We start from the raw sequence: 15,104 nt of genomic DNA on the forward strand, positions 1-15,104 counted from the left end.
GCTGTATGTAACAGGGTGGAAATTGGCTGTATATTATCAGAAGATTACTATCTAAGCAGTGTGGTGTGTGCATGTAATTCATGCCATATCCTGTAAGGGCCTGGGGTTAAACAGGCAGACTTAAGCTACACGAATGAGAGTTCAATCACTGTGAGGCCCCAACAGGAGGAAGAGGAAAATTCACTGCTGGCAGTCTATCTTGAATGACATTAGTTTAGATGGAAATGGAGCAGCGATTATTGAGGAAATGTGTTTACTACAATTTGTGGAATTTTACATTTGAGAGGTGTTGTGATTGAGAAATCATGTTTTTATATAAGATTTTAGTGTAGTAATGTCACGATGAATTCAAAAGGCATCAGTGAGAGCCACAGGAGTGTGAAGATGGATGTGTGTGTGTGTGTGTGTGTGGCTAACAGCACACAGCTGGTTTGTGAGTTTCTGAGGCGGCAGGGGCAGCCTCTCTGGGGTGTCTACAGTTTAGTGTCCTTGGGAAGGCTCAGCTGGACTCCCACATTCACGCCCAGGCTTTAGTCCCAGCATGCAGTGGTGTGGACTGACAGATTGTAACGTTGAGGGAAGTGTTTAACCCCTACAGCCCCTCCAATTAGCCAACTTGTGTCCCATTTCCTAAAAGATCTTGAGAACACATTTATTGGAGAGGGGCTTTGACTGAGTATGAAAGAGTGAGATCCTCCTGTCCTCCCCACTGAGATTTAGCAGAGGAAGATATATTTTTAAGTCTTTACAGTAGGTTTATGTTAGTAAAGATTAAAATTTGTTTACCAGCAGGTATTGAAGACGGGATTTTAAAGTCACACTGAAGAATTCTCCTTACTTTTTGTGCTGGAAATAATGAGCTGTTGTACATGATTTTCCAAAAGAGGATAAAACATATTTGTGGAAACAGTGTCTAAGCTTCAAGCCTCTGGGTCAGTGTTTCCCATGGCAGCAGTTAAGTGACAACTGAGAGCCAGCGTTGCAAGGAGATGCACTGTTTTGTGGCCTGTTAAACTGTGTATCCTACAAACGCTGATACAAGACATTTTCCCCCCTTTTCAACAAGCCTACATAGCAGTGGCTATTAACTGTTAAAGTCCATCTGAAATTGAATTGCATGTTTTTTAAGCTACAGCATTCATGTATGCTCTGTAAATTATGTCTAGATTTCTCCTTTAAGAAAAAAAATCAGAACCCAAAAGGGAGAATTTATATTTAACATTTTTCGGTTTCATGATTCCTTTCTTTGCATTAATTCATCAGAATTGAACCAGGTAGCCAATCAAATCGTACTAGCAGTAACATCACCATTCTATCATAGGCAGGGCACACAACACATGGGCCACAGACTTTGAACAAAAAAACACATTAGCTTTCATAATGTCTCACCAGACACATGCCACCAAACAAAAATTCACTGAAGAAAGGTGCACTACTGATGTCAGTTTTCAGGCTAGATAGCTAATTAGCTGTTAGCATCAGTACATTAAACAGTATGTAAAGTAACCTGCAAATGTCACTTTCGTCTGTTTAGATGCTGATGTGGTCCTTACTCTGTGCCATTGCTAACAACACACTGTCTGCCCATTGCTTGTAAGCTACAGTGCTAGTTTGTTTACTTTTTGTCTCCTTCATCACGACTCAGCCTGCTATCAACACAGAGCAGTCAAAAAACATTTGTGACTTTTCCTCTGAGTCCTTTTTACTTCCTATTCATGATTAAAAAAAAAAAAAATTACAATAAATTTAAAAAATACATTGACATTATTTTTGACTGCAAAAAGGAATGACTACACTTGATTTCAGTTAGACTTAACCATCTGTTCCTTTATAACATTCAACATTTGAGAGGACCCATTGTATTGTTAAGCCTGTATTGACTGATTGCCAGACGTTACTCTTCGTTCATGTTTTTTCAACACCTGTCATTGACAGTTTCTGCACACTCAGTGTTGTTATTTCCAAATCATACAATGGCGGGGATTTAGCTAGTGTTAGCTGTCTCTCTTTCATGGGTTCAGGTGTGATGGGTGTAGCTCGTGATTCATATAAGGACACTGAGTAACATATAGAGTCATGGAGTAACATAGGTAGTAAAACTAAAATCACAGCTGGGGCTAAGCAACGGACGGCAACGTTGGCCCCAAAGGTTAACTGCTTATGTGGTCATTAACTGAAGAGATAAGAAAGTATTAGAGCCTACCCACACAGATACGCACCACCCAAATTACCAGTAACATCACTGTCAGTTGAAGCCAAAAGTTCCCGTCCCATGGAGAATGCTAAAATAGGAGGGCTATCACTGCTGAAGAATAAATAAAATTAAAATTTCCTCTTTTTGTGAGTTAAAAATTGGACTAAATAAGTTGCAAGTCAAAACAAACAATTAATCTATATTCATTGATTTCTTAGCAAAAATTAATTTTAATTTCAGTCTGACTGTAAAGAAATGTAGAAAGAGTGATGCACCTTCACTCTCTCAATGAAGGCAGTGGTGTACTGGCCATTGGGCATACCAGGACAAATTCCGGTGGGCCATCAAAAAATCCGTATTTAGGCCAGTGGACTGTCAAAAAATCAATTTTTACCACAACTGTCTGTCTCTTGACCAGCCCTCTCTGTGACACCTCTGTCATTCAGGGTGTGCAGACAGTGTGCTGCATACCAGCCAATCACAACCAATCCAAGCCAACTCAGTCCCAACGGATAAGACCAGGGCTGAATTTCCTTCCCAGTACACCCCTGAACAAACGAGAATAAAGGTGAAACCAGATCTTTGACCTGATCTTAGTGCCATCACTGAACAATCAGTAGGAAATGCAGTGGTGTTCAGGGATAATAATCCTTTCCACTGGTTTTCCAACCTCTTAAAGGCTCCCATGCTGCCAATCAGCACCTGATTAACACCAAAGGCCTCCCCTTTCCCCTCCCTGCTTTCATCTCCACAGTGATCTACCCTCTGAGTGAAATGGAGACTGTGAAGTTGTCAAAACCGAGTCTGTGGACAGTCTGTGTCTTATTATTAGCACCTCAACAGGTTTTACCAAAGCCAAGAAGGAATAAAACTTGGACATGCTTAGTCGTCTGTGTTTTTTTTCCTTTTCTCCTCAAAGCAGAGAGCGGCAAGGAAATGATCATTATGCTTCATCATATCCCCATCATGGTTCTTTTGAAAAATGCTCAAACCAGCTCTTAAATTTGGTTATTTTCTTGGACCTTTCTTCATACTTGACATGATTGCTTTGAACTTGAATGTCAGCAAAGGAGAAATTCAATCTGACCCACTCGAATGCTTTTCACTGACAACTGGAGAAAATCCTCTCGGGTTAACGATAGGTCAATACTGAATGGGGGACTTAGGCCTATATGCTTACAGAGTCCCGGGAGAGGAGCTATCTGATGGTCCATCTGGTTAGCAGGTATAATCGGACCGGATCACAGGTGAGTCACAGATGGTAAATGTATGTGTATCAGTGTGTCTAGATCTTAATGGCCCAAGTGATTCATAAACTACTGTTGGAGGGTTATAATTCAATGGAACAGGCAGGTAGTATTTTACTAGCTTTTTTTACATACACAATTTTAAATAAAAACAGCATTTGTCGTCCTTGTAAAATAGGAGTGACGAAAACACATAATCACATTTGTGTTTTACAAGAACTTTGACAGAAAAAGCTGTATTCTGACCTTTATCCTACTCGTCAAAAATCTGTATAATTCTTCTTCCAAAGCTGAACACTATTGAAATGATCATTAAAGCCAGCTGAACAGTGGCCATGATGGATACAAGTGACAATTTTGGGATGATAATAAATGCTAAACCTGATGTAACAATAGCACAAGTGCATAAGAGTGGCAAACAGTAACAGTAACATCTATCAAAAGTTTGTTAACATTAGCCACCATAAGCTACTGGTCACACCAAACCAAAGAAGGCTGTGCCAACAAAACCAACACCTGAGTGAATTCTACTGAGCAAAGGGTGAGTTTTATTGTTTATAAGTTCAACTTTTCATCTATAAGAAGAAGAAAGTGCTGTTTCTTCTTTCAAAAATTACACTGACTCCCTTTAAAGCTAAAAAACAACAGACCAGAGCTACTATGGTCAGATTTCAGTTGCCCAATATTAATTGCAGGTTTGTATACAGTCATGTGGTCCAAATCAGGCTTGAAAAGTCAAAAACATAGGTTTGGATGAAAGCAGTTATGTTCTATATGTTTTCTACATTTAGTATTTCCAAATGTGACACCCACTTAATAGAAACCTCTTCAAAGTATGCACAAGAATGTAGTGACAGACAGAAAAACACAGAAAAAAAGCACACGAACAGAGTGATATTTGTGATGACAAGGCTCTTTCTGTAGGTTGACCACAGTTGGGTCTATTAGGAGCATGTTTATTTGAGTCCAGCTCAACAACACATGCATATAGTATTTTATTACTAAAGCATCGCCATAGGACTTTCAGGGGAGATTTGGGGTGTGCTTTCAGGAAAACACAACCACTTATTAAAGTCTAGACGCAACATAAAACCATCAGAAGTCCTGGAGTAAGCACTCACAGGCTCTCTTGTACAGAACTGTCAGTGTCTGCTCAACCACGCTGGTTTTCTGCCGCTGTCTGTGCAGTGTTAGGAGAGATTTGGTGCATACATCAGCGCATCCATCCTAATGGATGGTGACAGCGCAAAAGGAAGTTCCTTACTGAATGCATCACAGTGGGACAACAATAGACCAAACAAAAACCCAGGTCAATGACTTCTCTACCATTTGTGGTGATAAACATACTGAAAATGTCCTACACCAAAAGGGTTTAAGAAACAATACAAAATCTATTAGTCCTTAAGCATGAAAACTTGTCATTTTTTGTTTTTCGTTTGACTTGTAATATTTACAACTCTAAGAGATAGCTTTTTTTTACCGATGGTTTCCTTCGCAGCAGGGCCAAGACATTCCACAATATCCAGAGGTCTCCCACCTGCAGCAGAGTGAAGATATCCAAGTTAGATTTACAAGCTCTGAAACTGCATTCTGGTGGCTGAACCTGCATGCGGAAGAAAATAAACGTGCGGACAGGGCTCAGGGGAGGAAGAAACTTTTGGTTTTAAAACAATTTCCTGTCCCGCCGTCTCCTACAGGTAAGGACAGGGAGCTAGGAGAGCTATATCCTCCACACAACGGATTCCTTCATAAAGATAAACCCATGATTTTAAACAGATCATCCTAATATCATTAGAATTAGTCCGGAAAGCAGGAACTTATTTCGGAGACTCAGCAGAGGAGAGCAGTCATTAATTTAAGCTTCTTATGTAACCAAAACACTTAGGTGTCCTTTTTGGTGATGCACATTACAACCTAAGGTTCACCCCACAAAAGAGCAAAGAGCTTGTACACCAAGTAAAAGTGCATCAAGTAAAAATAAGTATGAATCTTGTCATTTTTCACCATGACTCACCACAATGGTAACCATGACTTGGTGACCTTTAACAAAACAGTGAAGAAACGTGGAGGGCTGTTTGCCTCAGCCTCGGTCAGTATCTTGACATTCAAAGAGAAATCGTGAGCACTTTTGGAATGAAAGCATTTCTCTAATCTTTTAGCGAGACATTGAGATAGAGAACATAGCAAGGTGAAAGGAATGGGGCTGCCTGTGTCTGTGCACAGGAACAGGTCTCAGGAGTCCGGAGGTCTGGCCCACTCTTCAAATGGCACAGTGTTTGTTGGGGAATGTGCAATTATGGAGGCCAGGCCTTTGATCCAGGTTTTCCATCAGGGCTAAATTGTCCTCACATTGAGCGCTGCAGTGTATCCTTGGGCACTCCTTTATATTCTGCTGCTCTTTCATGTGCACCCCTCTGGAACTCAAAGCATCCCCTCTTGAAAAGTGAGCTTTGGCCTGTCCATGCTCTAGTGCAGGAGGAAAAAAAAAAAAAAACTGGCCAGTGTGTCAGTGTGTGTGCCCGCAAATGACCATACAGTATGTATCTTGGAGAAAGAGTTAACAGAGTTTGTTTGTGTAAGAGGCGAGTCGTGCGGTAAAGCTGGATATAAAAGTGCTGATGTGTTTGGATGAGTTAAATTTCATAATGCATGTGTTTAAGTGTGTGGAATAAGTGTTTGTGACAGGAAGTTTGTGTGCCTGTGCTTGCGTGTGTATGAGTCTGTGATTGTGATTCTTTCCACATGCTCCCATGTGTTATCTGTCCTCCTCATAATAACCACCACCTCTGTCAGATTAACCAGAGGGACTTTCTCTCTCTTTTTTTTTTCTTTTAGATAGCGACCTCAGTTACTCCTTTTTTTCACCAAACATCAATGTGCTCTCGTTGAAACGGTTCCTTCATATAGCCAATGTACTATGAGTTCATGTGAGCGATGGAAGAGGCTATTTATACCCCATGGTCACCTCAGATCATTAGATTGGTTCCCTAACAAGATGGAAATTTGCTGTCCTCTCTGTTTGTCCTCATGTGACTAAATGGTCTGACATGACACTACAAGTAAGGCTCTGTAATAATCAACCGCAAAGTGAGACCAGATGTTTTATAAGGAAGTAAAATAACAGTGGCAATAGAGGTGTTTTACTGGAATGTTCTATTTGAAGCCTTCATGTGAGTTTTCAAAGGGCGCTTTCTTTTATGATCACAATCATTTACAGTCCAAACTTGCTGTAACTATGTGTACGTTGTGTACTTTACTTTACAAATGGAGCATTGGTGTCTTTACTGAAGAAAAAAAAAACATTCAGAGGAAGGATTTAGTCTTGAAGGAATCTATCTGGCCAAAAGTAATAGCTCATTAGATGTTGAACCTAAAAAAATGTCCTCTCTAGACATTTATTATCATCACAGCGGAAGCACAGAAACTAAGAACTAAAACATTATCCAACTTTCAGTCTTTCAAGTGACATGTATTACTTTTTTATTGCTAACTAAATAGCCTACAATAATCATCATCCACATTTTCATTGTGGAATGAATGACGTACAAAACATTTCATTTGTACAACGCAAGACTGAATATCACGTGTAACAGAGAGACACCTACAGTATAAATGCTTGCGTGATGTTTTTCTGTCGGTGTATCAATGTGTATGGCTGCAAGGTAAGTACATATAGATCAAGCTTCTACTTGTCATGTACATAAATAAAAAGCATGAAGACACTGTGTGCCAGAGGGGCGGCTTCTTGCTTTGTAATCACTTTGTTCTGATTACAAGTCACTCTCTGTGTCCTACTGTTAATTATCTGTCAAATTTTACTCTTCTGATGATTCGTTGCCAGCTTTGTTAATGAGATGACAGTGATAAATAAAAGTGTAAATGTGGTTTTAGCAAGAAAAAAAACAAATCTTCTGCATGAACACGTACATCAGGAGGTTTAGTGAAATGACTGAGTATCATATTTCACCTACTTCCTGTGGTTAAGGTAATAGCTTATTCCCACAGCCCCCCATGCTGTATCAGCCTTCAGCACACCGACCCCAACCAGCTCAACAGAGTTTGGAGGACCTCAGCTGTTGAGCCGCTGTGTTAAAGAGCTGGAGGAATGTGTTTTAAGTGGTCTCTGCGTTTTGGATGAGGCCGGGCCAGGCTCCGCACTTAAAACCCTCTTTTCCCTCTCCGCTGGCGAGGTGCCAGGCTCCGCTGTAGGGTGGTGGGTCCCCTCTGAAGGCAACGGTGTGAGAGTGTGTGTGTGGGTGTGCGCGTTGCGAGCAGTTGGTGTCGGCGGGGGCAAGCCTTCGTTAGTGGCTCCCACTGTGGTGAGGAGAGCTCTGACGTGATGTCTCCCGTCTCTGAAGTCTCGGCCTTGTGCTGTGCTCACTGTCACTCAACTCCAAAATAAACATGTGTCTTCTACACACCCAGAGACCATGGGTAACCTGCACCATGTCTCAGAATATCCACTTGGCCCTTTAATAGATTCTTACTGTGTTTCATCCACCGCCAGCCGCTCATTACACTCACCAGACAGTTCTCTCTAAGAGAGGAGTCAGGACAGAGAATTTAACGTTATATCTCTAAGGGGAATAAACCACTATGAGTATTAAATAACAATTATATGAATTGGACATAATTTTTTGTGTGATTGTGAGATGGTCTCATCTTGTTTGCATTTACCAACACAGCCACACAGACCAAAAGAGATCCTCTCTGCCTTTGCTGTTGTGCTGAAGGTTGCAGGAAGCATGAATGGAAAGAGATGTTTCAATCCTATGAGACACATTCCCTTCTGATAAAATTTTATTACCACAGACAAAGGGAGGAGCTTGTAGAATTAGATCGGACTGGGACTGGTGCCGATGAGAGCTTGGCTGGCTGCCCTGGAAAGCCACACATGAGCGTATTTAATTGCCAGACAGACCAGAATAATTCTTCCATAATCTGAATTTATACAGTCACTTGAGTGGGGCCATAACACGCTGACAGTGTGTGTTGGATATCAAGACAGAGTGCCTGGTGCACATCAGTAGAGGCAGAGAAAGGGAGAGAAGGATAATGTGGGTATTGTCGAGTTGAAGGGCCCCATCACTGTACCAGCGACTGTAATAGCCGCGAACAAGCGCTCCTTCAGAGCCGACCTTCCGCGTCTTCCGTCAGACAGCGACAGGGAGACATAAAAACGGCCCTCAGCCCTTGACAGAGCACACTTGTCTGGGGACGACTTTTCAATCTGGTTATCTTGTGAAATGCAGACATGCGAGGGCCTCTCTGTGCCCTGCAGAGTCACTGGTAGGAGTGAGAGTGGCCTTGCTTCCTCTCAAGGGTCTTCTGAGAGCCACATTCATTAGAGATCTCCTGTCATGAAGAGGATAGACAAGCGTGTGTGTGTGTGTAATTTCTTTATGCATGTTCGGGCATGTGTATTCGTGTGTCTGGTAAAGTGCCAACATCTTCAGTGAATGATAGATGCCTCCAGTAAGGTCAACACTCACCCCCCGTAAGCGTCCCTGTGTTTTTCCTTGACCCTTCTAAGAGGTCGCCTTGCCTTGTTGCATCTGTCCCACTCTGGAGACACTCAAGGAGAGCGAGTGCTTTTTAAAAGGCAGGGGGCAAGGCTAGGCTTCTCTTCCAGTTGTAGATCTTTCCTGCCCGCATGGTTTTGTCCTTGAAGAGCCATGAAGGATTATTCTGTGTGGTCCCAACTTTCTCCGATGACACGTCTGTCAATGCAACATTTCCTCTCGGTTCCTTGAAATGCATTGAGACAAGTTTCTTTGGTGCATTTTTTAAAAACAACTTTAGACTAATGGTTGGATAAAGGCATGTGTTCCTCATTTAGATGAGATGATAGTCAAAATCCCACCTGCTGGCACTTCCGCAATCCTGAAAGACATCTTAGAAGACCTTGGAAACATTCTTATTTCCTTTTTAGCTTCATTTATTTACATAAAGAGCTGCAGGAGGACATTTTTATTTAATCGTTCCTAGTTCTAGTTTGTTATGAATTTTCTTTTCTTTTTAACACGCTGAAAAAAAATTTTTTGCATAGGTTACTTTAATTTCTAGTTCAAGTTTCCCTGCATATGTTTGTTATGAATGTTCTTGGATTAAATTAATTTGTTTGATATCATACATGCATCTTCCAAATGCAATTTCACTAAACATAGGTTGCTTTACAGGGAAAATGAGAGTTTTGAATCTGTATGTTAAATCTTGTCATCTGGAAAGTTCATAATAGAGGTCCATCTGTAGGTCCATCTGCTATCTACATTCAGTCTATGCATGACATTAGATTTTATCTTCCGGATGAGCTGGATGTGTTTTGTGTTTGGAGGCAATCTGATGATTTTTTGACTTACTGAATGTATTCTCTCCTTGACCAGGGGGTATGTTTTCATCCATCCCTCTTTTCCCTGCGATGAATGGTTTGGCCCCGAGTGAGCAGTAAGTAGTTTTCATAGCTGAAGGCGGTGCACGGTACCTACAGCACGACGTAGCTGCTATTGCTCAAGACCAGCTATTTGGCAGTCTGTATGTAGAGCTGAAGCTGGAGGATGAACAAGCGTAAATATACCTTTACCCTCATGCATTTTCAGAACTAATCTGTCCCCAGAGTATCAGTCCTAATCAGAGCTCACTACCTCAGCTGGCCCATCAGTAACATAATCCCATCCAGAAACATGATTAATTGATGGTGTTTGACCAGAAGTGCTCAGCTTTTCCAATAGAAATTAATTTAGCTCACCATCAGGCAATTGCATAGTAAGAAACACAACCTTGCCAGCTCAATAACAAATTCAATTGCAAGCTCTCCATCTCCAAAAGATACATCTACTAGATTTTGTCGTTATTCTATTTTCTATTGGTTAGCCGTGAAATTGCCAACTGTAACACAGAAGTTTCCAGAATTCTACAACTACATGATAAATGTGGCTGACACATACAATAGCTTGGCTCTTGGAAACTTCCATGCAACATGGAGCAGAAACTTGAGGCCTCAGTTGTGAAGTGATGGGCTGGACGCTGCAGAGGAACCCCCTGCTTGGAAGCAATTTAGGCTGAAGAGATGCACTCTAAATCATCTGTCCAGGGCCTGCAACAAAAGAGAAATGGATTCGGCATTAGCAGCGATAGCCTTTCAGGGAACTAACCCTCTCGTCTCTGCTGAAATGTGACTGACTTTCTGTCTTAAGCTAATAATAACACAGAGGGATTTTGCTTTCCTGTTTTTGGACTGTCATAAGGCTGTGTGTAGTCTGTATGAGTCAGCATAAATATTCATGTCGCTAGACTGTGCAAGTATTTCCAAAAACAGAATGCAAATACGTGACACTAATAGCCTCTATTTGATTTGTTGAATGAAAAGAAAGCAGAGACAAGAAATAACAGCACATAAAGGAAGATATAACACATAAAGGATTGTGGAATGTTTTAATTACAGTAATTTGGATGAAGAATTACATGTGGCTACTGCGCTCTGGGTGAAATGTATTGTATGTACTTCATGGCTGGGCTATTATTAGTGAATGCGTAGGAGGACCTTCACAGCACGGTGCTGACCTTACACTGTAATCAAATGGATCCATAGGTTAATAAATATTCATTCCCTAGGAGCAAAACAAAGGCGGTTTGCAAACTTCTAAAGCTACCTCTAAATCCCTGCTTTATCATTATGGACACAGTTTGGCTTTGTCTGCGGTAATAGTTTTTGCCACAGTGTTTTACAGCCCTGATGTGTTGTGTGTGACAGTGTCAAAGTTTAAAATCGGCCACAGGATGTCTGGCTGTGAGAAATCTGCGTATGAGAGAACACATAAAAGCAAAGCAGTGGAACTGTGGTCCACAAAACTACATATTGTGATAGAGATTGAGAGAATGAGGACACGAGCGAGGAAACGGGAGAGAGGAGGGGAGAGTTCAACAGTGAGGGAGTTAGCGGGGAGGGCAGAGGGAGGGATAAAAGCAGGAGGCCCAGACAGGCTAGAACAAGAAAGCAAAGAAAAATATCTAATTGGAATTAAGTGTCCTGACAGAGTGCGTGGGCGACTGAATTCCGCAAAGCGTGCTGCTTTTCCACTTGCAAAAAAGAAGTACAAGAGTATAAGAGAAAAGGTAAAAAAAAAAAAAAAGAAAATCCCCTTGCATTTGAGTAATTTTATTTCTGGGCGGGTTTGGTTTAGACAAATGACAGAAGGGTGTGGAGGATGGCCATAGCAGCATTTCCATTTCAAACTCCTTTTTGCTAACAGGCGTCAAGACACCACATTGGCTGTGCAATTGGCTTCCAAACAGAGGAAATGCTCGCCGATGACAAACTTAAACCACTAATTAAATTTCCAATTTCTAATGAATCCTAATTACTAACGAGACTAAGAAGTGAGCGTTTCTGTGTGCATCTAGAAGTGTGTTCCTGTGTCAGGATGGAAGGGGTCAAAGGGCGCCGCTGCCATTTAAGGGGTCAGTTTCTGAGGCAGTTTTCTCTGTTTTTATACGATGTGCTGTTCATCTGGACAAAAGTGTTAAATTTATGGGTTTATTCTTGATCACACATATATATCTTTGGATTAAAATCTTATCTGCATGTGAAGGAGGATATTCAAATGTTGACAAAAAAAGAAGATTTCACCACAAAATTGGTAGTGAGCCATAACTTCACACATTCCCTCATGTTGTGAAAAGTAGATCAAGGCTTCAAGTGCGGAAATGATGTCTCAGCCAAAGGGACGATCCCTTCTCTGTCCACTGACCTTTGCTTGTCCAAGGTAAAGTGTGTAGTCTGCTTCCAAGTCTTGGTGAGGGACTTGGGGGGCCCCCACAGACACTCAGCCTGACCACCAGGCAGAACCACAGGATATAGCTTTACACATGACATATCGCAAAGGAAGCCAGCCAGATTTAAGCATGATATGCATGTCAGTGTTTTTCTTCTTTTTTTTTTTCTGGGTGTCTGTTATAACTGATGAAAATCAATCCGTGGATGTTTTCCCATCACGCTGTACTGCACTGTTGTTCCTGCTGTGTGGGCTTCCCCTTCAGAGTCCCCTGGTGGAGCAGCATGGTTCTCTGGTTTAGGAGTCCAGACACAATGCTCTCTCTCTCTCTCTGTGTCTCTTACTCTTTTTCTACTCAACACAAAGCTCCTTGAGAGGGAGGTTCGTATTCTACTTTGGTGGCTCGCTGCACCCCTAAATAACACATGTAATACAGATGAGTTTGGAGCGAGAGAAGGGTGGGTGGGACATTATAATATTGTGTACCCTGAGACCCCCCAAAGTAATGTGGGGCCACCCGGGCAAGTGCCAACCACAAGGGGACAGAAAAAGAAAAATTGAAAACTATTTATTAATTGTCTCAACATTTGAGATACTGTAAAGCCTTTACACTTGAGACACATCGTGAAAATAAGCACCAGCCTTTGCATCAAGTTCTATATTTACAATATAATGTGTGAAGCGCAGTATAATGACAGCCAACTGGTTATGCTACATGTTAATTAGTCCTACTTCTGACGCGGAGCTTAGCTGCTGTAATTAGTGGTTTAGAGGAGCAGAGACATTGTTAGTTTGGAGTGACGTTGGTGCAGTATGAGTCACATCTGTAACCATAAAACATTCCAAACAAATAGGGCTCAGAGTGAGTTTTCCCCACATATTTCTTAAATGGAACACCAGGTTTGCCCCTCCACATACTACATCCCACCACCTGTGTCAGGGGGAGCGATCAGGGACCACTTTGAGAGTGTAATTGAAAACCTAAGGCTTTCTCTGCGGTGGACACGGTATTTGAGACTCAAAGGGCACAGAGGGAAACTTAACTCCAGTTATTGTTCGCTGTATAACCATAATCAAGGGAACACCCTTTCTCACTATAAAGTCAAAAATAGAGGTATGAAGTGAGAATATTGTGCTGATAAAATGCATTACGTGCAATATAGAGTTATTTGTGGACTTTGTGGTTAGTCTGGAAACAAAAAAAACAGAATGGAAATCTAGTGTATTAGAGCAGTTCTGAGGGGCCACTTCTGCTCCAGCTGCAGACAGGAGGACATTTTTCATTAGAGCCGGTGTTGCTGCTGCATTGTTCAGCGGTGTATCTTCGCTTGACATATGCATTCAACTCTTGCCATAAGGCAGGGTGTACCTCCCTTTCTCTCAAGGAATCTCCGCCATGCACTCTCATCCTGACACACCCCTTAAAGCATAAACATTTGGAGATCCCAGGCTGATAGCCGGACAGTCCCTCTATGTAAAGGCCATCCTTTATGGGTCATTCATCCTGTTCAGTCAAAGGCCAACGCAAAGCTTTTGGACGTCAGCTGAAGGTCACATAATTTTAGAAACCTGTATGTGAGGTGCTTGGGAGAGAAAAAGACGCTTGATTTCTCATTTAATCTCTTTTTGTCAAATATTAACTGTACCAGAAGCTTGTAGAAGGTATATTACTGTTGATCAATTATGGTCTTTCATTGCTTTTCCAATTCAGTCTCTGGACATCAAAATATTAATTCTTATCAGTCAAAAAACATATTTTCGTTATTATTAGCAAAAATTACATTTTATTCACTGAGCTACAATATTTATTAAAGCCATGGAGGAAAACAGCCCAGTTGCCACCCCTGTCTAGTGAAATAACCTTAACATATACACACAAAAAGATCCCTCTGATTTCACTGACAATGCGCTTATGGCAGCCAAATTCAGAGATATTCAGTGTAGAAAATCTTGCTTTTGGGAAAATATATAAGAACTACGGGACTAAGACTTTACTTAAAGGTATCTATGTAAAAAAAATGTTCCTTTATGTAAAAAAGACTATTCTGCACAAACAGTGGCACATTTTATAATCTGCATTATCCATCTATGGTGATCCTAGTGTATTTCTTCTTGAGCAAAAATGTAGTCACCTCCCAGTCCATTCAAACTTTCCTCTCCATACCATCTAAACCCTGCTTCAAGCTACACTGACCATATCATTTATATTACTGTACGACCATGTAACAATTACCATGTAGGCAAATGGAAGCGTGCTCTAAAGACATACAACAGCTCCATGTAAAAATGTCACCTGGCCTTTGACATCACGACATTAATACTGACCAAGCCATCTCATTCCTGCGCAAACAGAATTATTTTGCCAAGATGTGGAGTAATCACCAAATGTGTTACTGTTAAACAGAAAAACATGCTGGGTGTATCCTTTGAATACTCTTGTCCCTAATGGTGTAAACATTGACTTTATACATTGACCCTAATCCTTCTCTGAACCGTGTCATTCTCTTTTCTACTGTTTTATTAAAAAGGGCGCTACATTTTGAAACTGCTATAAAGTATAATTAATCCTTGTCTACTTATTTTTGATGATAATTCATTGGCATACAGTTTACATACTGTAAATACAAAATCCCTGGCTCAAATATTAAGTTATAGCATTAAGCATGTAAGTGTGACACATTTTGGCAGACCTGTCGCACAGCCAGATGTACTGTTTCTTGGACATAAACACAATATGGTATATTCTCAGCTGATAATCTAACAGACAGTCTTGGCTTGCTGAAGCTCCACTACATTTTTATGGACAGAAAGTGCTGTTTGTGGCTTTTGAAACTATCTTCTACATTTAACATAACTTTGACCAAGCTTATTAAACAGTCATGCGTCACCTCT

The 15,104-nt window shown here is 41.1% G+C and overlaps 1 protein-coding gene across 3 annotated transcripts in view; it reads right to left on the reverse strand.

Annotated features, from left to right (window-relative positions):
• Positions 1–15,104, reverse strand: part of jag1b (jagged canonical Notch ligand 1b) — a 205,092-nt gene that overhangs the window by 43,322 nt on the left and 146,666 nt on the right. For 2 of the 3 annotated variants that reach the window (XM_044372954.1, XM_044372956.1), the window contains exons 7-9: positions 10,386–10,534; positions 9,801–9,988; positions 4,922–4,978 (exon numbers count right to left, since the gene is read on the reverse strand). The gene's annotated coding sequence lies outside the window, so the exon portion shown is untranslated. The remainder of the gene's footprint in view (positions 1–4,921; positions 4,979–9,800; positions 9,989–10,385; positions 10,535–15,104) is intronic. The other variant, XM_044372955.1, reaches the window with a different exon arrangement.

Source organism: Thunnus albacares, chromosome 14, assembly GCF_914725855.1.
Source record: "Thunnus albacares chromosome 14, fThuAlb1.1, whole genome shotgun sequence".
Classification (NCBI taxonomy): Eukaryota; Metazoa; Chordata; class Actinopteri; order Scombriformes; family Scombridae; genus Thunnus; species Thunnus albacares.